We start from the raw sequence: 23,054 nt of genomic DNA, 5'->3' as shown, positions 1-23,054 counted from the left end.
AAATGGCGCCCATAGCACTTGTCACAGCTCTCGTTTGTCCCCTTTGGCCATGGCTCTTGCCAACATAAGGGACCTCAATGCTTACTAGTGCTTATCAGTGCTTCTCAGACAGGTGCTGGCAGGAGCTAGTAGTCTCTTGTCTTACTGCTTTCCCTACTAGCCAGGTACCCAACCGGAGGGGGGCAGGGCTTAACACTCGGCACTTCCTGATTTCTTCTTGCACGCTCTGTTGAAGAGCTGTGTATGCAGCAATAAGTTGCAAACAACTGAAGCCCTCAAAGACGTGATATGGAGGGATGAACCTACTATTACCTACATTAGCAGATGTCTTCACCAATATGTAGACTCGCATACAAAATTCTTGGATGCTAGAGGGGCCATTTTCAGCATATGCTCTAGGCTGACCTTGTTTTGCAACATACCATGTAAATACATATACATTTTCAATGGTGGACATATAAAAATTAAAGAGTTATTGAGGGATGTTTGGGTTTCTTAGTGAAAGCATCACTCTGTATTTCAGTCAATATAAATAAAGCAGTGTCAGATTGAGCAATATATGGTACCTATTTGGATACTGTCCCATGGATTGGGGGCTCGAGGTGCCTCTGTTGGAGGTGCCTGCAAGGAATTAGTGGTCCAGTAGGCTCTAAACCCGTTGACTCTGTGAAAAGGTCACTGGAGAACCGGATTGTGAGGATGTTACTCTCACTAGTGATTCCAGCTGGCAGTGTAGTTCCACAGAAAGGACCTACAAAAAGTGAAAAGGATCAATAATAAGATATAAAGGTTCATGTAACAGATGTTTATCTTGATAGTAGTCTCAAGGCAATAAAATGCATAGAATATTACATTATACTTTTGCAAAAGATGACAAGGAACGCTGCGATATCGTTGTGTTTTTTTAACGCAATTGTCAACGGGACTTTCTAATGTTAAAAACACAACGCAAGTTTGTTCTTTGCAATTTTTGTGTGACGCGATTATTTTAACATTAGAAAGTCCCATTGACAACCGCGTTAAAAAATGCAAGTGGGTAGGAGGCCTAACTCTTCTCTGAACTTACTCCAGTTTGTTGATGCCTTTTTTAAATTGGGGTGCCCAGAACTGGACACCATATTCCAGATGAGGTCTGAGTAAGGAAGAGTAGAGGTGGATAGGGGGAGTAGAGGGTGAGTTGCACCTGAAGGACCTGGTGCAACTCACATGAGACAGAGACAATGCACATTCCAGGAGGGTCGTATGTCCTATTTCTTGTCCATGAAACAAACAAGAATAGGGCATGAATGAGTTTTTTCACATGAACCATCGGATTGTGTGAATAAACATCAATGTTTATAGCCTCATAGACTATAATAGGGCCATGTGCTGTCTGTGGAATTATATGGACAGCACATGGTCTAAAAGTATGGCCATGTGCACCTAGCCTAAGCACCAATATCTGCCTATAAGGGGAATCTCACTTACATTAATTAAAGTTTTTGTTAACTTTTTGTTCTAAATACCACGATATAAAGGAGGATTTAAAGTCTCCATTAGGTTGATTCTTGATTTACTGAAAATGTAATTTTCTAGTAATAAGACAGCTTTTTGGAATTTTGCAAAATGACCCGTTACAGACCAATACAAACATACCAGCTCAGACGAGTAAAAGATGGAAATGTAACAAGAAGTGTTGCTGCTGGATGACACTTCCAAACTTGCTATAATCAAATACCGTATTTATTGGTTTTCCCATTGCTCTCTTCGTATGCTGCCACATAATCATAACACTGCTTATTTATTATGCCAGCATCTTCCAAGTCAAAGTGAGTGAAATTGACGATAATCTTTTTCCCTTCAGGTACTTGAAGATGCCATACACAGAATCTGTTAGGTGCATAATTATTAGGCCACTTTGGGCTTTTCATCACTCCATTCTCCTCAGTGGATCCACCACCACATGACTGGATTTCTGCAAAAAATATATATTCATTTTCTAAAGTAAACCATAAAATGGACATATGGGAACAGTCAAGCAAGATAATATTGTGTATCCAAATATCTATGGGGATAAGCTATGGGGATAAGCTTCTGTGTAGAGTTTCTATGTTCTCCTAGTGTTTGCGTAGTGTTTCTCTGGGTAAGGCTGCATTCAGACGAACGTATATCGGCTCGGTTTTCACGCCGAGCCGATATACGTTGTCCTCGTGTGCAGGGGGGGGGGGGGATGGAAGAGCCAGGAGCAGGAACTGAGCTCCCGCCCCCTTTCTGCCTCCTCTCCACCCCTGTGCACTATTTCCAATGAAAGGAGGTGGGCGAGGCTAAGCTCCGAGAATTAGCCCCGCCCCTCTCTCCCCATTGCAAATAGTGCAGAGGGGCGGAGAGGAGGCAGAGAGGGGGCGGAGCACAGTTCCTGCCACTGGCTCTTCCATCCCCCCCCCCTGCACACGAGGACAATGTATATCGGCTCAGCGTGAAAACCCAGCCGATATACGTTTGTGGGAATGCAGCCTAATACAGTCTCCTTTTATTTTCCCAAAATATACTTATAGGTTAATAGGCTTTCTAGGAAATTGCCCAATGGTTTGGTTTAAAATAGGGAAATTAGGGTGGTTGCACATCTGCATAGGGGGTTCTGTTTTCCTGCTCCGTTTGGGGGCCAGGAAAGGTGAATCCACATGGCTGAACAGCTCTGTCTTAGGACGGAACCAAAGAACGCCAAACGGACCCCATTAGTTATAATGGGTTCCGCCCGCTGTTCACCAACTTTTAACTGGAAGAAAAAGCGCTGCATGCAGCATTTCTTCCAGTATTTCATTCCAGATCTGCAAAGGGACCTCCGACCGGAAGTTCCAACACCAATGTGAAACCACCCTTTGACTTTGAGCGCCATTGTCTATAAATACTTAGTGATTACACAGTACAGCTCTGTAGATTGGCACTATAGAAGTGAAAGTAAATTGATAACCAAACAGATTTATCATGTAAACTTGTGGATGTAACAAGTTCCACTGATTTAGTATACAGAATATGATGTGCATCAGTATTATTAGAGTATGGAGGTATAAACTGGTAGCGAGCTTTGGGGACATCATAAAACTGTAGTGCTGAAAAAGGGAGACATCTGCTCAAAACTTTGGGATCATTTTATCAGACTGCCCTCTAAGAAACACTCCACCTTTTTGTCTTGGTTGATCTTTTTTTTTTTAAACTTTGTCTTTATTGAACAGGTCATGACAAACACTTGGCATTACAGTGAATTTGTTGGGTATCTTCTCTTTACATGGATGTGCTGTCATAGCCTGCCTTTTTTATATTATTTATGTTAAACATAACAAACAAAACATTAAAACAGGTAATTTACATACATTAATTCAAACTCTTGACCCATTATGACTACAGATGTTTTTTGGTCTACTGACCTGTATCTTGAAGATCTTCAAAATCGTGGAGTTCCCGCATGGCTACGGCACGACCTAGATGTGTCACCCAGAAGGGTATGTCCCCTGTTATCATTTGTTCCTGGAACCAACAAGTGTAATAGAAGCAGTCTCTTAGTTTGTCTTTTACCCTTTGTGGTAGTAATTGAATAAAACTCCCCCAGGTTTCAAAAAAGGCTTGTACCATCTTTTCCTTGAAAAGTGATGTCTCCGCCCAGTCCATCTGGAACAGGAACGCTAGTTTGTCCAGGAACAGCCTGAACGGGGGCCCTGTTGGTTGGATCCATGTTTGTAAGATGGCTTTTAGACCTGCCGCTGCTATGAAATGTAGTAATTTCCTAACGCCTCTTGAGCACCGATATGTTTCAGGGTCTAAGTACCCAAATATTGCCCATGTTGGCTCTTGTGGGCAGAAATTCGTCAGGTGTGCTTTTGTGTATTCGCTAATTCGTGTCCAGAAAGCCTGTATTACGGGGCATGTCCACAGGCTGTGGTACAAGTTTGCATGAGGTGCCTGACATTTGAAACATTTTGAAGTGGCATAAATTCCTATATGGAATCCCCTGCTTGGGGTTATGTATGACCTGTGGGCAATTTGTAGCCTCATCTCCAGAAACCTTGCCGATGGTAGGTATCTGTGTGCTGAAGTCAGTGATTGCATTATCAGTGTTGGGGTGAAGTCTGGGTTATCCAGGGCCCATTTTCCAATCCCCAGGTCTATGTCATCTTGCTCTCTTATGTTTCTTATCGCCCTATACAGCTTGGAGATCATGCCCCGTGGCCCTGTTTTTTTAGTTATCCATGTGTGTCCTGTCTGTGCCCAATCGAATTCTCGGAGTTTTGGTATAAGTTCCGTGATGTAGTGCCTGACTTGTAGGTATGAGAACAGCGGAATTTGAAGTTCCGGGTATTTATGTTTCACTTCGTTGTATGTCATTATACGTCGTTCCCTTATGTGCAGTAGTTTTTCTATTGAATCTATTCCCTGGGCCTCCCATTCGGCGAAGATGTTGTGAGGGTTACCGTCCTGAAAGTTGGGGTTATTTATTAGTGACAGGTGTAATGATACTTGTGGTAAAGCTTGACTGTCTTTATGTAGCTTGTTCCATGACTTTCAGGCCGTTAATATCAGGGGGTTCTTTTTGATTTTTCCTGAGAGTTCTGTATATGGGCTATGTAGTATATTCTGGAGTCTAATTGAGCCAGCCATTTCCTGCTCGAGAGACTTGTTTGTGAAATATGACTTGGAGTAAATCCAGTCATGTATGATTCGCGCCTGTGCTGCTAGATTGTAGTCTCGGATATTGGGTAGGTTGATTCCTCCGTTTTCTCTATGTTTGTTCAGTGTTTTGAATGCGATACGCGGTCTTTTTCCCCCCCATATGAATTTCCTATATAGATAATTTTTTTTTTTTTACGTCTTTTGACTTTAGCAGTATGGGTAGTGAGTGTAGTATATATAATAGACGTGGGAATTCTATCATTTTTATTAGGCTCGCCCTCCCCAGAAAAGAGATCGTGAAATTTTTCCACGTATTCAGGGTTGTCTCTAGCTTTTTAATGTGGGGTTCTATGTTCGTGTTATATAGTTTGGAAGGGTTCCTTGTAATTTGTATTCCCAGGTATTGTATGGCGTGTTTTTCCCATTTGAATGGGTATTTTGTCGCCCATGAGGGTTTGGCCGGGCCTCTGAGGAGTAGGGCTTCTGTTTTGTCTAAGTTTATAGTGTATCCCGAGAGTTTGCCAATTCTCTCGATAATTTGTATTAAAGGTGTTAGTGTTTCCCTGGGGTTGTTTACCACCAAGAGCAGGTCGTCTGCAAATGCCTCTGTCTTTATTTTTATGTCTCCGCAGTTTGCTCCTGTGAAGAGCGATGTCTGTGCTAAGTGTCTGAGTAATGGGTCTATCGATAAATTAAATAATAGTGGAGAGAGCGGGCAGCCCTGTCTAGACCCTCTAAATAAATCTATTCTGGGGGTGTTGAGTCCATTAATTGTAAGGGTCGTGGTAGCGTTTGTGTGTGTTGTGTCTATGTAATTCCTAAATGTCTGTCCGAAGCCCCGTCTTTCTAGCAGTGAATTTAAGAATGGCCAGGCCATTTTATCAAAAGCTTTTTCTGCGTCCAGACTCAGCAACATCGTCGTTTGGCTTTCAGGGTTTTGTGCTACGACCGTCGCCGCTATGGCGGTTCTGATGTTTTTTATGGCACTTCACCCTTGTGTAAAGCCTTTCTGTGCCAGGTCTAGTATGGACGGAAGAATTTGCTGAAGTCTGTCTGCTAGTATCTTGGATAGGAATTTGTAGTCGCAATTCAGTAGCGCTATTGGCCTGTAGGACTTTGGGTCTGTTGTGTCCTTGTTTGGTTTGGGGAGCAGGATCGTTCTGGAGTTGCCAAAGTCTTCTGTTTGTGTGTCATTTGTGTATATTGTGTTGTAGAGTTGAGTCAGTATTGGCACGATGTCTGTTGTTAATATTTTATAATATTCTGTCGAGAATCCGTCAGGGCCCGGTGTTTTTCCCCCTGGTGCCTTCGCTATTGCTTCCCGTACTTCTTCTTCCTGAATGTCGGCGTCTAGTAAGGATTTTTGTTCTTCAGTTAGTTTTGGTAGGTTTACGGAGTCTAGGAAGTTGTTTATGTCTTGTATGTCTGTTGGCTCTGCTCTATACAGGTCTTCAAAATATTCTTGTAATATTTGGGCTATCTCGTCCTGTCTCGTTGTGAGGTTGTCTCCATTGTTATGTCTTAAAGTCAGTATCGGTTTATGTGGTTGTCTTTCTTTTGTCAGGTTGGCTAGCAGACGTCCTGTCTTGTTTCCCCATCTGTAAAATTTGTTTTTTGTTAATTGGGTTTGCCAGTGCGCATGGGTATGTACGAACGTGTTTAGTAAGTGTTTTGCTGTGGTGAAAGTTTGATACTAGTTATCGTCTCGTGAGTTCATGTGTTCTTTTTGTGCTGTCAGAAGGGAGTGGTGTAGTGTCTCGAATTCGGTTTGGAATTTTTTCCTTCTGTGAGATAAGTAACTTATGACGTGTCCCCTCATTACTGCCTTTGAGGCTTGCCAAAATAGGTTTATATTGTCTATGTGTGCCCTATTGTCATCTACATAGTTGTTCCAGTTAATTTTTATGTATGTTCTAAAATCTTCTGACTCCCGTAGATATGAGGGGAAGCGCCATATTTTGGTTAGTCTTCGCGGTGCGATCAATTGCAGTCTCATTGCTATTGGCCCATGATCACTAAGGGATATTGGGTGTATTACCGATTCGTGGTGATATTGAAAGATGTTGTTTGAGATTAAAAAGAAGTCTATGCGTGAGAATGAGTGATAGGTGTTAGAGCAGCATGTATATTCCTTATTGGTGGGGTTCAGGAGACGCCATGGATCGCATACGCTGAGTTGTTCTTTTAGTGTTAATAATGCATGTGTGGTTGCTAGTGTTTGGGTGGATGGCCCTGTTCTGTCCAATGCTTCATCTTGTGTACTATTGAAATCTCCTCCCATGATTATTTTGTCATTTAGATACGGTTGTAGCTGCTCTATTAATGTGGTGTAGAATGTTGATTGGTTTGTGTTGGGAGCATAGATGTTCACCAAGGCATAAATTTGCTCGTCCAGGTTTATTCTTGTTATCAGGTATCTGCCCTGCGGATCAGCTATGTTTTGTAGTATCGTGTGTGGCATGTTTTTCCTGATCAGGGTGGCTACTCCTCGTGACGCCGATGTGTGTGAAGCCGTGTAGCATGCTTCTATCCATGGTGCTCTTAGTTCGCCCCTTCCCTCCTTTTTCCAATGTGTTTCTTGTAGAAACACTATGTCGGGTTTGTATCGTTTCAGGTGCGCAAGTACTTTTTTTCGTTTGATTGGCGTGTTTAGTCCATCTACATTCCAAGATAGTGTTTGTATCGTGGTGGGTGTTTGATAGTCGGTTGTTTCTGTGTCTATAGGCATGTTGGTGTGTTTGTATTGGTTATAGTTACCGTTACTTTTGCCTCTTTATCGTTGTCACATCCCTCGGTCCCAGCGAGCCGCGGATGTGACTGAGTGTTGGTCGTGCCGTGCCTGCGGGGTCCTCCGATCTTCCTATTGGTCCGATCTTCCTATTTTCACATGAGAAACATGTGAAACTTAATAATAAACATATAAGCATTTAACATTAAATTCGCCTTTCACGTGGCAAGTGCCACATCCACGGTGTTTGGATCAGGGTTGTTGTGAGGAGCAACAAAACAATTCCTTTTTTCTAACTGTTTCAACCCTGTTCTTCATTTTCTTCCATATGTAGATGTCTTCTTGCTTCCTCCGGAGTGTTAAATATTAAGAACTTGTTGCCGTCTTGTATCCGGAGTTTTGCTGGATACAGCAGTTGGAAGCGCGTGTTTTGTTCATGCAAGATTTGGCAGATCGGGGTGAACAGTTTGCGCTTCTGTGACACCGCCAACGAGAAGTCTTGAAACAGCAGGATCTTTGCCCCTTGTATTATCAGTTCTCCTTGTCGTCTGTAGGCTCGTAGAATTGCTTCTTTTGTTGTCCAGTGCATATATTTTGCTATCACTGGGCGAGGTCTGCTTCTGTTGTTACGTCCATCCCCTGGTGGGCCGAGTCTGTGGGCTCTTTCTTTTGTTAGGGGGTCATTGGGTAAATCAATCTGGAGCGCTTGTGGTAGTTCCGTGGTTAAGTAGGTTATAAGCTGGCTGTTGGATATTGTCTCTGGTATTCCCACGAAGCGAAGGTTATTGCGACGGTGTCTATTCTCCAGATCGTCGATTTTTTCCTGGAGCATTTCGGTTTCTGTCTGGCTTCTTTGTAGCACGGTTTCTAGCGTTGTGATAGTCTGTTCTATGTTCTGGTTTTTTGTTTCTAGTTCTGTCAGCCTTTGGGTGTTGTCTGTTATTTGTGACATTGCTGAGTTTATGGATTTGTGCAACGCCTCAAGTCTGTTGTCAAATAAAGGGAGAAGCATTTTTGAGACCTCTTGTGCCACTAGTGTCGCCTGCGTCATTTCCGCACTGTTGTTCGTTGGTTGTTCGTTAGTTTGTGTAGAAGAAGTGTCCATTGCTTCGTGGTCAGGGTTTGGTGAAACCGCGGCACGTGGTGGAGTGTTTTTTAGAGGGGATGCAGATTGATGCGCGGTCTTGCTTTCTTTTTCCTTGATGTTTTTAACGGGTCTACTTTTTTGTTTTCCTCCTGCAGTTGTTTTGTCTATGTCTGACTGGCGTGTTGCTCGTGCTGGGGTGCCTGCGCTTCTTTCGTTTAGATATTTGTCCATTTTTCTTTAATGACTTCTCGGTGTCAAGTGTTTTGTGCGAGTTTGTTGTATCAGAAGTTGTTTGCTGTATCCGGATTCTTGGTGTTTTATTGCGGTTTATTTTTTGTTGTGGATGTGGCTTTTTGTCCTAGGTCTATTTGTTCATGTCTTTTTTATCTAGTGTCCTTATGTCAGGTCCCGGCTTTTTCCTTTGTTAATTCTGTCTCGATTTCCCTTTTTCCCGGTACTTTTTTTGTTTTGTTTTGTTTTTTGTGGGTATTGTTTGTACTTAAGATGGGCTTTGGGGGAGGGCTATGATTTCCTGTAGTCTTTAGCTCCTTTGTTTGGGGGGTTTGAGTCTCCTGTGCAGGTGTTTGGGGTTTTCCCCTTGCTGTGGCTTCTGTTGGGCTCCTCCCCCTGGCGTTTGTGGTGGGCGGGGCTTGTCCCTGACGTCACGGCCGCAAATCTTGGCTGCGGCTTCAGGCGCCGCTAGGCCGCAACTTTCCGACCGTTCTCCTGCGAGGTCGCCATTGCGGGGATGTCTCTTGGGCCGTCCGGACACCTCCCAAGGCTTCACTTCCTGCCTGGCACTGAGTGGGGGCCTTCCCTGCTGGGGAGCGGGGCCGCAGCCTCTGCCGCCGCCCGGTCCCGGCTCTCTGGCGTCCTCCCGGTGTGGCTCGCTACCCCCGCGGGGGCTCCCGTGCCTCTCCGCTGCTCCCCAATGCCCTCTCCTGCCTTGCGGCCCGGTCGGCGGTGGTCGCGGCTCTCGCGGCCGGAAATCTAGGCCGCGGTCTCAGGTGCGGCCTAGGCCGCGGTGCCACGAGTGCTCCCGGTGCGGGTCGGGAAGGAGTCGGCGGGTCGGCGCGTCTCAACGGAGACCTTCTGGGTAGGTAGGGCCCGGTGGCTTTTGGGCTCAGGGTCTCTCTGCTCTTCCCGGCCGCGTCCCGGTTCATCTCCTTTTTCCCGCGGGTCGGATCGGGTGGTTCGCCGGGGGCTTTCCGAAGTCCCTCGGATGTGGGGGTCTTCTGCCTAGCAAGCGGGGGTGATGTCTATTCCCCGCAGCTGCTGTTTTTTTCGGACACTGGAGGGTCCCGATGGGTCTGGAAATAGTGCTGGCAGGAGCTCTGTGAGGCACGTCCTGCTCCCTCTGTGTCTTGTGCGGAAGTCCTCTTGGTTGATCTTTTATGTAAACTGCAGGTTTATGATTTGTAATGCTAAGTTTAGTACATGTACACATTTGAAATGAAGCCTAATGACTTACATGGTTAGTCTGTGGGAGGAAAAATATGGAAAGTGTGTACAAACTCCATGCTGATATTCTCGTTACAGGATTCAAACCCAAGACTTTAGTTTTAGCTATAGAACGATTGTGCCAGCAAACCTGCACATAATATCAAAAAGCCAATTTTTGTAGATTGCTCTATAATCTTACATCTGCACTTTTATCATCCTTCTCCATTTATTACCTTCTATGTCTTCAGGGTGGACTTCCTCCCATTTTACCTCAAAACCACGATCACTTTTCAATTTGTCTGTTGAGAATTTCAGGAAAAGCTTGTTGCTGGAGCTGATGATCACTGGAGGCTTCAAAAACCCACAGAAACTGCCTGGAATGACAAAACAGATTAAAGTGATATCCTGGATGCTCCATAATAGTCAGTAATAGGACAAATAACCAGCCATATTATGGCAGAGCAGAACAGGGACCCCTATAACAGGTCTAAAAATATGTCAATAAAATACATGCCTATGAAACCGCTCTAAATGATGCTTTACCACGTGGCTGACTTGGTGCTAACCCCTCCAAAATTGTGCCCAGGCAACCTTGTATTCTGTTATCGGCTGCTGAATTTTAAATGACCACAAATCACTAAAAACACAAATGCTGTGGGTTGTAGTTATATGTGTTTGCCTTTTTACAAATTTAGATATTAACCCTTTAAGGACCAGACTTTTTTTTAGAGATTTTACCCATGTGGTGATTTTACAGCCATATTTCTTTTTCTAGGGTCATTTTCTTTTGTATATACATATTTTTATTTTATTCTGTAATTTTTTTAAACTTAATTCTTGTAACTATTTTTTTTTACCATAAATGTCCATCATGACGTCTGATAAGACCTCTGGGGGTCAGTCACATTTTTTTTTCTTTCTAATTTCACACTTTTCCACTGTAGCTGGGGCATCCACAGGAGCCCCAGTTACACGGGAAAACACACCCCTGTGGTGACAGTAGTCACTGGCAGAGCTGATCTGGGTCTGCTAGGACCCTACAGTTCTGCCGTGGCAGGGAGCACCCGGTAGTTACTTGATCGCTGGGTTGGCTAGTCGAAGCGACACTTCCACCTTCTCTATACATTACCTAGCACTCATTGAGCTCTATGTAGTCTGCAAGAGAGAAGGTAGAAGCATTTAAAAACTGCTTTTACCTTCTCATCCGGGTCTTCAGCTCTGACTAACAGCCAAGGACCCAACCTTCTTCCGCTACATTGCAGAAGCAGGAGCTTTAATCCCATGCCATATTTTTACTATTGGCCGGGATTAAAGGGAAATGTAAAAATGTATGTGTTATTTGAAAAACTATTTTTTGTTATTTTTATGAGGCTGGATTACAATAGGAGGAGGCCTGAAAAGATCATACTGCTACACAAGTAACTTTCATCCGGAGTGTTAAGGCTCCTTCACGTGGGCATGTGTGTTTTTGCACGCACCTCAGTATAGCGCATTTTTGCCGCGAATGAGGTATATGGGAACGAACCCATTACCTGCCCTTCCTGTACAAGCTGATTTTTCCTATCCGGTTATTAAAATCACAACTGAATGGAGAGAACTGTTTGTCCATTCAGTGTAAGGTAGTCTTTGGTATCCTTCTCTGCCATTCACCTTGAAGGCCACAGGCTATTTCTACCTTGCGGCTTATCAAGTGCCGACTTTCCATGCAGTCTAGCAAAGGCCTGATAGTTACTAGTTCAGTGATCCTGTCCAGCCAAGCACAAGCAGTCAGGCTTCCATGTGCCTTTTTCCATTGGAGTTGATGGCTCAACTGTTCCCATAACTGCCATAAGTTTGCATGAGAAGGGCAACAAGCATGCAGGCAGCATCTCCAATATATTTATTAATTGAGTTTATTCTGCCAAATTATTATAATTTTTTTTTTACCTTTGCTTACCTAATAAATCAAAGCTGTCAGATATTTCGAGCTTGTCTCCAGTACATTGTCCTGTTTCCCCATCCATGGCAAGCTCGATGAATGTCAGTTTAATAAGCAATCCTGGAGTAACAGAGATGGTCCAGTTGCAGTAGAGATCAGCAGGATATGTGTCAGGGTAGTTCATGGAGTAAATAAGACCTTTGCGACCATTTTGCAGAGCATGACTTCCACAGCCGGAATCTGTGGGTAGCAATGAAAAGGAATGTATAAAACATTAATAATATAGTTGGTTACTATTGACATCCAGGCTCCTGCTGTAACAGCCAGTAGCAGAAAAACCTCAGATCCTGGCACCGTAACGCCTTACATGCCACAACCAATAGCAACTGCAGCATGTAAGCAGATGACAGGTGTAGGGGGCTCCTTCTGTTGCCCATCAGCCCCCTGTAATGCGATCGCAAAGTACCAATGGATTCCCATGGCAGATGGAAGTCTGACAAAGCCCTCCATGTCTGCCATGTAAATCAGCCTATTAGCCGGACCTCCTGCAGAGTCTAATAGAGTGCTGTCATAGGCTTAGTAAAATGCACTATATAAGTAATGGAGTGTATTCTTCTAGTGATAGTACAATCTTATCTTCAAGTCCCCATCAAGGACTAAAAAATAGCATAAAAATTAAATAAAGTTACCGCAATTTAAAGAAAAAAACTCAAGTTAAAAAAAAATATGCATTTTCCCTACAAAAAAACCCATTTAAAATGGATAAAATACCCCAAAAATATTTGAAAAAAGCAACACATAATAGGTATAACTGCGTTTGTAACGACCCGGACAATGAAAATATTTAGTCATTTGTCTCGCTTGGTGAACGTTGTAAAAATAGTTTAAAATAGTATTGCTGGAATTGTCATTTTTCTTTTATATACCTCCCAAAAAATGCACCAAAAAGCAATCCAAAAGTTACATGTACCTCAAACGGGTACCAATAGAAATTATAACTTTTCCCGCAAAAAATAAGACCTCACAGAGCTCTGTGGCTGGAAAAATAAAAATGTTATGGGTCTTAAAATGCGCTGATGCTGATTTCATTGTCTTTCTTTAAAAACCTGTTTCTATTGTGCAAAAGAGGTAAAAAATGTAAAAAACCCCCCTAATTAATAAACATTGCAAGAAAATTATCGTATTATTTTTACTGAATGGTGAACGCTGTAAAAACAATACCCAAAAGTAATGGCAGAATTTCTACAAGTTTTTTGCTTCTCCCAGCCCCCAAAAATTTAATAAAAGTTATACAACACATTATATGTACCCCAGAGTAGGGCCATTAAAAAATACAATTTGTCCCCCCCAAAAAAACAAGCCATCATATGGCTGTCAATGAGTTCTGTCTCTTGCAATGTAATGATGAAAATCACTTGGGCCTTAAGACATAAAATTGGCCATCACTAAGGGAATAATAGAGAACTGGACAATCATTTAGTTTTTTTTAACAAAACAAGGCATCTAAAGGCTATGGACATTTCCAAAATCATTTTTTTCATTGCTGTAGTGCATCTAAAATGAAAAAAGAAGTTGCAAATAGTCTGTATTAAAATGCACTACTATATCGTGAATACAGTTCCTCTGCAGAGTTATGTATCTCCATAGTAACAGACTACATACAAACCCTGTGTAGTCCCATCCTGCAGTCATATGCTCTTCCATGTGCTCTTTACTTCTCACATCTCCCACAGTATTATCACTCTCTATCTCCACTATCTTTCACTTTGTTCCATCTCCACTCTCCGTCGGTGGTTCTATCCCAATTGCTGCATAGTTTTATTTAAGAAAACAGGGCAGCAAAAGTTTAAGAAAAACTGAATCAAGTAAATATTTAGTTACCAGAAGGAGTTTCTGTTGGAACAACATCACTTTCAAATGCGATATATTTAGCATGGAATAATCCTCGCACACCCTGCTGATTTGCTTTGAAACGAACTAACACTGAGTTTGATGAGGCAACCACAGGGTCTGGGATTTCTTTTCCGCAAAACTGTCCTGTAAACAAAATGACATCATTATAGGATGAGCCAAGCAGATTGATATACATATATACCCCGTTACCCCGAAAATAAGACCTACCCTGAAAATAAGCCTTACACTGATGTTTCAGGATTTTGGGGGAAGATGGAAATATAAGCTCTACCCCGAAAATAAGCCCTAGCTGCATTACATAAAAAGGAATACATTACTTAGCAGGCTCAGTCCAGACCCCTCCCACAGCTCTCTGGAGTCCCGACGCGCTTCTTACTTTCCTCGGACGTCCACAGAAGACTACTTCCTGGTCATGGGATTCATAAATCTGACCTCCCGGAAGCTCTGATTGGTTCTCCAGCACTGCTTTGCCAATCAATGCAGCGCTTGATTAACCAATGTGAAGGCTGTGATTTGTTCCAGGGCACTACATGAGCATATGTAGCGGCACTTTCTGAGATGGCAATGGTAAATAGGGCATTAACCAGTAGTTATAGAGCTAGGGGTATAACATTTGCCATGACAATACTATTACTACTGATATCACAATATTGATTGCAGTGAAAACTTTATGATGCAATAGAAGGAACATACCCAATTTCTGAGATCCTTTTCCATCACCATCATAAATTTCCAACACTTCGTTACATCCAGAAGGCCCAGGAAGTTCTAACTCAAATCTTGTAAAGGACAGTTTAACTCTGTAGCTAGCATTAACTGAGATTTTCCACTAAAAAAATGAGAGCAAAATGTAACATAATTCTGGTACCACGCGTAATAAATATCTATAAACATATTTCTGGCTGCAACACTTTAGAGGGAAAAATCAAAATCAACATCTATGTATTAATACTTGTGCACCAACAGGTAGATTTTTCAAACATAGAGGCCAGTGGCCAATTCCATATAAGCGTCTTTTGCATCCATGCCACCATTTTTATAATGGACGCAAATGTATTTGGTATTGCATGTTCAAAATACACAACATGCAATTGTTTTAACTATCCTTTGAAGCTTAGATCGCTATACATTTCTGTTTACTTACATGAGGCACATAGTTGCCTTACATTATAAAATCTACTTTTAGATAGCGTAAAAGTTTACATTATCCTTTATGGTAAAAAGTATTTATGACTTTAGTTCTTTACCAGTAATGTTTATGTTTTTTTATTTTTTAGAGGTTTTTTTTACTTCGCCTACGGCATTTGAGCTTGTGATCAGTTGATCACTTCTACAATACTTCCATATTGTAGTATATTTTAGTTCTAATGTTAGTCTATTAAGCCCTGCCATAGGCAAGACTAAAAGGCAATGTGTTATCAGAAAAGCTTCTATTGTATAAATCAAGGTTTGATGTTCTGCATATTTTTAAATAATTTTTGGTGATTTTTTTTAAACTTTTTGATATGATGGTCTGTATTTGTATTTTATGAGGTAAAGCTTAAGTGTGACGTTGATAGTCTTAAAATAATGAAAATACTCCCTGCATGGGAACTTAAACCAACATACTGGCAGAGTGATAAGGGGCAAAACTTTATAACCTACCATTTGCATTTTACGGTTTGGAACTTTGTTTACTCTCTGCACCTTGGGAACTCTAGAGAATTAATTTTATTCTGCGCCAGATTGTCCAAATTTTGAATTTGTAATATTTTCATTCAGCCCTAAGCCGTCCCATAGGCTGTAGTCATCTAAGTGACATAGAGCAACCAGGGAGATCTCATCCTGACTATATGCCCGGGAGGAGTCTCCCATTATCCAGAGATCCTTTGGAGTACCATCCCCTGAGGGACACACCACCACCCTCACCATCCATGACTCCTACAATAATCATAGCTCATCTACTCTCCTTCCTGTACAATGACCTCGGCACCAGTCATAGGATATGTCTAGAACAGTCTCCCATAGACTTTAATGAGCCCCCTTCTGTCCATTGCGTGAATGGTGCATGGTATTTGTTGTAAAGCATCTCTAAATGCTGGTAACTGTAGCAAGGGCAAGATGGCAACTCCCATATTTATGTACTGACAATAGAATTTAAAAAATTACAATCAAAAAATAAAAACATCTTGGAAAAATTGAAAAATTTTCACTTTCTGGTTTAATTGGTAAAAAAATATAGTTGATACATTCCCTATACTTGGCAGTCTGGGAAGCCATCACTAGGCCCATTGGTACCCAACAATCACATTGCATTGACTGCGTATACAAGCAGTCAAATGACCATGATTAGAACCAGAACCGGTTCTGCGGTTTCAAAGAGCTGGCACTCACCAAGTATGCAGCGGGCTCAGTTCCCACGCCTGCTTCATAACCACCCTGCAAGTCTATGATGTACATATACGTCACAAAGGATGAACAGGTTAAACCAGTACAGATCCCAGATCAGACCCCTAAGCAAACATAGAGCCTTTAAATAAATGCAAACCTTCAAGAGCCTCTGAACTAATACAGACCCCAGGCTGGTCTTCTCCTTTACATAGACCCCATACCAGACCCCTTGATACAGACCCCAGTGCTGACTACCTCTCAATAAAGACCCCTAGATCGGACTACTTTTAAATACACCCCCTGACCAGATGTACAGGTGAAAATTCACCTGAGCCCGTTCATGCTCTCTTCTCCATTTCCAAGTGCTGTCAAAGACCATGACAGGACAGGAGTCTCATGGATATTCTGTGAGAGTTGGCAAATATAGCTTTAAAGGGAGCCTGTTATGACCTTCAATCCCCCATTTAAAGTAAATTATAGGTCTCAAAGGTAAGGGAAGTGTTGTTTAGTAGTCACTAGTCGCCCCATTTCAAAGTTCTGTCCCCGCAAAGTTTCTGTGTACACTGTAACTCTCTTCAGCCTGCTATATGCGAATGCTCTCTCATAAAGATGAATGGCGGGGGCACAGTGCTGGAATGGGGTGCCTGGTAAGTATGAAACAGCGCACCCTGGACAATGTAGTTTATGGTCATGAGACTACTGGTGATGAGACTACCGGTGATTGCTGGGTGATGGGACTACTGGCGATTGTTGGGTGATGGGACTACCGGCAATTGCTGGGTGATGGGACTGCCACACCAGCGCACCCTGGACAATGTAGTTTATGGTCATGAGACTACCGGTGATTGCTGAGTGATGAAACTACTGGTGATTGCTGGGTGATGAAACTACTGGTGATTGCTGGGTGATGGGACTACTGGCGATTATTGGGTGATGGGACTACTGGCAATTGCTGGGTGATGGGACTGCTGGTGATTTCTGGGTGATGGGACTGCTGGCACTTGCTGGGTGATGGGACTGCCGGCAATTGCTGGGTGATGGGACTGCCGGCGATTGCTGGATGATGGGACTACCGGCAATTGCTGGGTGTGGTATTCGACTTCTCTTCTGCAGTCCTTAATCATAAAAGCAAGTACATTTTTCTCTCACAGTCAACTATAATTCTTAAAGTTACCTTGAACTATCTAAAACTACAAACTACTTATGACTTTTAGGTTGGCTACCCGGGTAAGCCATCCTCTTGCTATTCCTGGTAGATGCGGCCATCGTCTCGCTGCTCCTGTGTGAATAGTCTTTTACTTTCCATCAGCACTGCAGGGGTTGTCCCGCAGCAGCAAGTGGGGTTATACACTTCTGTATGGCCATATTAATGCACTTCATAATATACATCGAGCATTAAATATGAGCCATACAGAAGTTATACACTTACCTCCTCCGGTGCTGGCGTCCCCGTCTCCATGGCGCCGACTAATGCTGTCTTCTCCTTCCATTAGACGCGCTTGCGCTGTGCGGTCTTCTGCTCTGTTCAATGGGGCCACTCCGGCGTGCTCGCACCGCCGAGGTCTTCTGCGCATGCGCAGACCAGCTCTCCGGCGCGAGCACGCCGGAGCGGCCCCATTGAACAGAGCAGAAGACCGCACAGCGCAAGCGCGTCTAATGGAAGGAGAAGACAATGTTAGTCGGCGCCATGGAGACGGGGACGCCAGCATCGGAGGAGGTAAGTGTATAACTTCTGTATGGCTCATATTTAATGCACAATGTATATTACAAAGTGCATTAATATGGCCATACAGAAGTGTATAACCCCACTTGCTGCCGCGGGACAACCCCTTTAACCCCAGTGCTCTCACCTGGCTGCAGGGTATTGGCCATTACCTCCATATTTAGCAGCACTGAGGATTCTCCCCTTTGCCTAAGTATTGGTGTTATTTGTTTTCTGTTCCCAGCTAGCTATTCTGATCTTGATCTACCATGTACCAACCCTTGGACATGTTTACCGGACTTGCATGAACTCTGCCTGCCTTGACTCTTGGACTTGTGACCCGGATTTCGTTTATATACTGCCTGCTCCAAAAATAGGTCCTTATCCAGACTCTGTGCTTTTGCCTGTCTTGTGGGTCCCTGGAGTAGTCCCTGTGGGTCAGCTGCCAACTACACTGGGACTACTCCAAGAGGTAGTGGCCTGGTCGGTTTCCCCGCAGAAAAGGCAAGATCCCTGTACAGGGGTTAAAGGGTGAATACCAAAGGTCATGACAGGTTCCCTTTAATGCTGCAATGACTTGGTGTCAGTGGGATTACAAAGGTAAAGGACTTGTGATTCTGCTCCTCTCTCACAGACCTTCCGACTATTTCTAGCTGCTTGAATGCTAACATGTTAGAAGGTACTTTATAAGGTAGTACTGTCATTACTCAATGTCTTCAAAGACAATACAACTTTGCTACTGAGACAGTACTCTGCTACTTACTGACAGTAACACTGCTCTGACACCAGATACTGCTATGCTACACTGATTAGCATGTGAAATACTCTATACCGCCTCAGGGAGAAGAAGGAGCACCAGAGAACAGTGGAGATATCAGGGAGAGTAGATGCATGTGATGTATGATGTCCTTTGCTAAAAGAGGGGAAAACGGGAGCATGGTCATGTAACTGAATGTAAAACTGGCTCACAGACTTTAGAGTTATTACAGCTACAAACACTACATTCTAAAGTAATAACCTGCATTTAAACTATTTGCAAAGAAGTTATAAAGATCAGAAAATACATTTAACAGCATTGAACATCCTTGTAAGAACCCAGCCTAAGACAAGTTCTTACTTGTAGTTCTAGGTTACCTCATCCCAAAGACAATAGTATAACTTTTACTAAAGTATACTGCTTGACATCAGTTTGAGAAAGACACCCATGACTAGCATCAGTCTATTAATATAATTATGTGTCTACTGTATAGGAATTATTGTGGGATAATTATATGTTAGATTGGATTTTCACTTTCCACTTTAGTAAGTGAATGACCTAATACAGCTATTTATCACATATTTCATCCTAAGTGATAATTACGTTAATAGACAGCCATTGATGTCAGAATTGCAAGTCTTGAGTGATTTGATGGTAATTGTTGCCTTATTTCCAAAGGACATAATTAAACTGTGAAGGCTGCACCTCATCTCAATTACCAATCCAACGCCAATACCCAATGTAAGCTAATACTATGTTTCAAGAAAATTCTTTAACACCCTCAGATGGACAGAAGTTATTACCTGGTACAAGTCATAATTCTTGTTGTTATACGTACTCGGGGACTGAAACTCTCCTGTGTTGCCTTCTAAATATCCTCCACCTCCCACAATATCTGAAACAGTAGGGAAAATATTCTTAATTATAAAAGCAAGTACACTTTTCTCTCACAGTATCAACTATAATTCTAAAAGTTACCTAGAATTATCTAAAACTACAAACTACTTATGACTTTTAGGTTGGCTACCCGGGTAAGCTATCCTCCTGCTGTTCCTGGTAGTTGTGGGCGTCGTCCCGCTGCTCCTGTGTGAATAGTCTTTTACTTTCCATCAACACTGCAGGAGTTAACCCCAGTGCTCTCACCTGGCTGCAGGGTATTGGCCATTACCTCTCTTTTTAGCAGCACTGGGGATCCTCCCCCTTGCCCAAGTATTGGTGTTATTTGTTTCCTGTTCCCAGCTAGCTCTTCTGATCTCGATCTGCCATGTACATGTGTCTCTGCCTGCCTTGACTCTCGGATTTGTGACCTGCCTGCTCAAAAATAAGGTCCGTATCCAGACTCTGCGCTTTTGGCTGTCTTGTGGGTCCCTGGAGTAGTCCCTGTGGGTCAGCCACCAACTACACTGGGACTACTCCAGGAGGTAGCTGCCTGGTTGGTTCCCCTGCAAAAAAGACAAGATCCCTGTACAGAGATTAAAGAATGAATGCTGGGGAACCACCAGAAAATGCCCAAAGCCAAACCGGTTAGTTGGCACAGTGGGTACACACCTGCTGGTCATATCAATGCAGCAGATAATGGTGTAAAATAGAAGAGTTAGCCATATTCACCTTTCCCATGGCTTCCCCCCTACTGTCTCCACCGGTCCGCTGGAAGTGACAATCACTGGGGATTTGTGCATGAACGATGTTTGGCCACAGAGGCCAATGATTGGCTGAACATTCACATGAGCAATGACTCCCACATAACTGCTTGCTGTCATTTTCGAAATCGTTCTAGCAGGAACTGGATGTGGTGGTGCTAGATAGGGGAGACAATTGAAAAGGCAAATATGACTTTTATTTTTTCTATTTTACACCAATATCTGGTACCTGTAATTTTATTTTACATTAGAAACCCCCTTTAAATTCTTTGTCCATACTAAAGGTGCTTTTACATAGAATGATTATTGTTTGGATTCCAATGGTCCAGGAAGAACCTGAACGATTATCGTTCAGTGAAAATGCATGCCCAAACTAATCGACGAATGAGAACTTCTTCATTTCTCGTTTGTTGTTGAGTTTATGCATGCAGAAAACTGAACGACGGATCATTCTTGGAAAACCAGTAATCATTCACTTATGGACGACTGCCTTCTTACTGTGAATGGAGGTGGGCTGGAATGAACCGCACCTGCTCTGCCTCTATTCAGTCCTTTGTAAAAACACAGAAACGATTATCGCTCGGACAACCTGTAGGGCATCTGTTGCCCGACAGATCGTTTAAATGCACCCTTAGGGCGAGCACCCACTGGCGTTTGCGTTGGTAGTGCGTGAAAAACGCAGCGTTTTCGCATCTACGCGTTTGCGTTTTTCGCTGCGTTTTTTTAACGCAAAACGCGGAGAATGTCTCATCCTAAAACGTTGCACAGCGTTTCTATACCAACACACATAACAGCACCTGTGAAGAATGCCCGCCCTTCCACAGTCTTCATTACTGTTGTCTGCAAAAACGCCACGCGACGCGCGCGAATTGCGTTGCGTTGCGTTTTTTCCGGGAGCATTGAAAACCATGTGAGAAGTTAGATTAAAAAAAGGAGCCAGAGTGAAAGGACAGCAGCGAGGCGATTTTGCGGGGCGGGGCGATTTTAAAAACGCCAGTGGACATGAGCACACTTTATCTCTATGCCTGTGCAGGAAAAACGCAAAACGCAAAACGCAGGTAAAAAAACGCCAGTGGGTGCTCGCCCTTAGGCCTCTTTGTCCTATGAGTGAAGCTGTTTTTTACTGTACTTTTTTTGCGCGCGGGACAAAAACACACACTGATTGAAATGGCTGATTTGTCTACTGAGTTCCAGATGTGTTCTTTTTCCAGCGGAATTACAATGTTTCATGAATCTCCTTGCGTATTGCATGTGCATTTGTGCACAACCTATTGACTTCTATGTGGACCTTTAATGCGCAAATATGCAGAAAGATAAAGCATGTTTTTTTCTTTTTTTGTGCAACCAAAATATCGAAATGTGAATTAACTTATTGACATCTATGGGTATATATACGTCTGTGTGAAGCCAGTGTGGTTCCACCTTAGCTTAATTTAAATAAAACACACTTTTACAATATGTGTCCATCTGAATCTTGACTTGAATTTCATTAAGAACTCCAATTTCTCATAATACAAAATTGATAGAATCTTGCACCATCCAACAGAAGAACACACATGTTGAGAGGTGGCATTACCATTTCCTGGGATTCTGTGGTCATTCCCCATGATCAAACTTTCAGGGTATTGATTTATGAGGAAAAAGATGTTTTCAGACCAACCTTTCTTTTGATACATAGGTCACCCAAACATGAAGTGATCATAGGGTTTCCACTGTTGAGGCCCCCTTAATCAGTTTTAATTCACATGAGAGCCGGGCAACAAATGTCCAGTTTCCCTGCACCAGTACCACAAATGCGTAATTCTGCTGTCCGTGTGATGCTTGGACAGGTCACATCCTCCAGAGATGGGGATGCTCTTTGTAAGGTACTCAATGGGTTATTCAGCCTTTAAAAATTGATGGCCCATCCTCAGGATAACCCATTAATATCTGACCGGTGGGGGTCTGTCGTTTGGGCTTCCTGCTGATCAGCTGATTGAAGATATCTCAGTGCTCCTGCGAGTCAGCTGTTCTGAATACTACAGTGAATAAACGGGACAAGCTTGTAAATACTGCCCACTGATCAAATATTAATGGACTATCGTGAGGAGAAGCCATCAATTTTTAAAGTCTGGATAACCCTTATTTAAGTTCTTAATGGGGTATTTGAAAATGGCTTTTCATAATTCAAGTTGGTCCAAGTTCTTGAATTTTACATGATAGCCATAAAAGCAATAAGAATGTTTTTGGTTCCTACATTTTTCACCAAGCAGATGTAGTGCCAAAAGCATTACTCACAGCTGCCATAACATGCTGAGATGGATTAAGCTTTGCATTAGCACGCAGAATGAGCTAATGTTAAGAACACTACCTATGTAAAGGGCTATTCCCATCTATTAACATAGGTATGATTACAGGTTTACTTCACTATAATCAACTGCAGTTCCAGGTAAGGCGTTCGTTACCATTAATAAAAGTGACTGAAGACTGCTAATTAATCTCCTTGAGAAATAAGTAGTGGTGTCCACAATTACTGCATGGTGTATTTACAGGAACACAGGTATTTGACAGGAGAAAGAAAGACAGTTGTCCCTACAGTGCTACCAAGTTGTATTCCTGCTGCTGAATTATTGTTGGCCCCATTAATTGTCCAGAAAGGTTTGTACTTTTCATACTGTATCTTTTTAGGTTTTGTACCCCGCTCCCTGGTTCCATTTTTTACTCTTTAGACAATACTATAAACCAGTATTTCCCAAATTTTTCAGCCTTAAGGCATCACTTGGAAAACTTTTTACAATGGGGTACCCCTACCCAAAAGGGGTTGTGGCCAGGGGGCAAGGCTAAGAAGTGGATTGTCACAACGTATGATTTT

General features: G+C 42.8%; 1 pseudogene; it reads right to left on the bottom strand.

The window, feature by feature from the left end:
* LOC136573558 (cubilin-like) overlaps window positions 1-23,054 on the bottom strand; it is a 57,560-nt pseudogene that overhangs the window by 20,893 nt on the left and 13,613 nt on the right.

Source organism: Eleutherodactylus coqui, chromosome 7 (assembly GCF_035609145.1).
Source record: "Eleutherodactylus coqui strain aEleCoq1 chromosome 7, aEleCoq1.hap1, whole genome shotgun sequence".
In the NCBI taxonomy this organism is placed as follows: Eukaryota; Metazoa; Chordata; class Amphibia; order Anura; family Eleutherodactylidae; genus Eleutherodactylus; species Eleutherodactylus coqui.
This window is presented reverse-complemented; position numbering and strand designations above follow the sequence as displayed.